This window comes from Leucopleurus acutus (genome assembly GCF_964270905.1).
Source record: "Leucopleurus acutus genome assembly, chromosome: 3".
Classification (NCBI taxonomy): Eukaryota; Metazoa; Chordata; class Mammalia; order Artiodactyla; family Delphinidae; genus Leucopleurus; species Leucopleurus acutus.
In genome coordinates this window covers 143,731,010-143,734,033 of record NC_139145.1, presented here as the reverse complement: position 1 = coordinate 143,734,033, position 3,024 = coordinate 143,731,010, and positions in this window count along the sequence as shown.

Genomic DNA, 3,024 nt, shown 5'->3' with positions numbered 1-3,024 from the left:
AGCATTGTGAGAGTAATGAACGCTTCTTAATTGTATACTTAACAATGGTTAAATTACATATTTATGCTATATGTGTTTTACGGCAAATGAAATAATTTTAAAGTGGCAAAAAAAAGAAATCCTGGTGGAAGATACAAGGTGTGGGGATGATTCAAAATAACCCATAACCCTCAAACAATTTCTCCTTGGCTTTCAGAGGTCATCACTCCACCTAGATGAAGGTATCCTGATTTTTCCCCATGGCAAGGAAAGCATACTTACTTTGGTTAATATTCAGGCTGTTTCCTCTCCTAGTCTCTCCTTGGTGAAAGAGCATTCCTCCAGGCCAGCCAGGCAATTGGCCTGCCTCTGCCAGGATTGCTGAGGCTTTGATCTTCCGTGGAGGAACCGAGCTCACCAAAGGTGTACTTGCTGAAGAAACACCACCTGCCAAAGCTAGGCTAGGTGTGTTGGTGTTTAGGGAAAACCAGTCTAGAACTCTGCAGTTGCAGGTGAATGTGCTTAAGTCCTATAGTCATTTTGCTGAGGCCAACCAGGAAACGTGTAATCATAAACTTTAAATGTGTTTATCTGTCAAGCGGACACTTTCTATTATTTCGTTTTATATTGAGGCAGTCCTTAAACTACTGTTAAACATTAACTGTACTTAGTAATTTGGTAACACTTTGCCCCTCCCCCATCTCCGCCCCTCCCCCATCTCTGCCCCTCCCCCATCTCTGTCCTCCACCCCACACCTTTATATTTAGTTGTGATTGAGTTATAGGCAATAGTATGTTGGTAAACCAGGTCTCTGAAAAAGAAAGCTCTGCTTTAGTGTGTTAGCTGATTTCCACGAGGTAACTACACCCACCAGGGCTTATTTCAATGTATGATGTGACGTCACATCACTGAATGTAGAGATGGAAAGATCTGCTCTTGTGAGCATGGGTGCTGGCTGTAGCACAGCCCTGGTATAAGGCATGTACTAGGCTCTTTCTCTCCCAATACCTTCATTACTGAAGGGTCTATTTTCACAGTATTCCTGGTCAATAACCATCGGTTAAATTGATGAATCAACTACCTATAAATGAAGAATGTTTCTCTGGAACAAGATCTGGGCCATAATGATTAGATACGGAAACAGAATAATGACTTTTCCTAATTCACACTGTAGTACAATGAAAATCACATGGGATTGAGATTAAGTGTGTATAAATTCAAACTCTGGCTCTGTCATTAGCTGTTCATATGACTGGATGAATTGCTTAACTTCTCTGAACCTTAAACTTCTTGTGTGTAAAACGGGAAACAATGCTTGTGGTACAGGTTTATTTTCAGGATTAAATGATATAATAATGGATGTGAGATAATGAATCTTGGCAAATAACTCATATTCTTCTCATTTGAAGATTTTCTTATGAAAAGAATTCTTAAACTTTTGGTGCTGCCTCCACTGTCTGGGGGTGAGTACTAACAGGTGACAAAACACTCGATAATGTAGTAGATAGGTATTGATGGAAACAAATTGGAACTTTTTAATTTATAGTTCTTATTATCTGATAGCCTCTAACTGCCTCCACTGTGGTCCAAACTATCTTCATTCCTCACATGGATTATTGAAATAACTTCTCACTACTTATGCTCTTATCCCTCCCACAGTCTACTGTCATCAGAGGAGAGAGTGATTCTCACGAGAAAGGTCCAATAATATCACACATTTGTTTAGAACCTTTCAAAACTCCTTCTCCATCAAAGTCAAAGCCAGAGTCTTTAGAAATGGCCTCCACGGCTGTATTGACCGCCCTCCACCCCCATGCTATGTAACTGCCACTCTTACTGACCTTCCCCTCACTTGCTTCACTCACCAGGCCTGTTCACATCTCAGACCTTCACACTTGTTACTCTCTGCCTGGACTGTCTTTCTTCCGATTCATGACCAGTTAGCTCTCTAACTACTTTAGGTAGTGGCTCAATCGTCACCTTCTCACGGAGAGTACTTTTGACCATTGTACTGGGTTGAATAGCGTCCTCCAAAAATTCATGTCCAGCCTGGAACTTGTGAATGTGACCTTATTTGGAAATAAGGTTTTTGCAGATGTAATCAAATTAAGATAAGGTCATACTGAATTGGGATGGACCCTAAATCCAACAACTGGTGTCCTTATAAGGAAAAGGAAATTTATGGAATCTAAAAAACAAACAAACAAAAAATGAACAAACAACAAAACGGAGTTATAGATACAAAGAACAAAACAGGTAGTTGCCAGAGGGGACAGGGGTTGGGAGAGAAAAGAAATAAGTGGGGGAGATTGAGAAGTACAAACAACTTCTTCTTCTTCTTCTTTTTAAAATTTTGGCCACTCTGCATGGCTTGTGGGATCTTAGTTCCCGAACCAGGGATCAGGGATCGACCCGTGCCCCCTGCAGTGGAAGCATAGAGCCCTAATCACTGGACCATGAGGGAATTCCCGAGAAGTACAAACTTCTGGCAGCAAAATAAATGAGTCATGGATATGAAATGTACAGTGTGAATAACTATGTAATATCTTTGCATGGTGCTGTATTGTAATTAGACTTACTGTGACCATTTTGAAATGTATGGAAATATACATTTCTATGTGTGTGTGCGTGTATATGTTGGGTAACAGGAGATAACATAGTGCTATGGGTCAATTATACTTCAAAAACAAACAAGCAAAGGAACTCAGAAGAAGAGATCAGATTTGTGGTGACCAGATGTGGAAGGTGGGGGAGGGAGAATTGGATGAAAGCAATCAAAAGGTACAGGCTTCCAGTTATAAGTGCTAGGGATGTAATGTACAACATGATAAAGATAATTAGCATGGCTGCATGTTATATGTGAAAGCTGTTAAGAGGGTAAATCCTAAGCCTTCTCATCTCAAGGAAAAAAATTTTTTTTCTATTTCTTTAATCTTATATCTATATGAGATGATGGACGTTCATTCAACTTATTGTGATAATCATTTCATAAGTCAAATAATTCTGTTGTTTACCTTAAAATTATAGAGCTGTATGTCAATCATA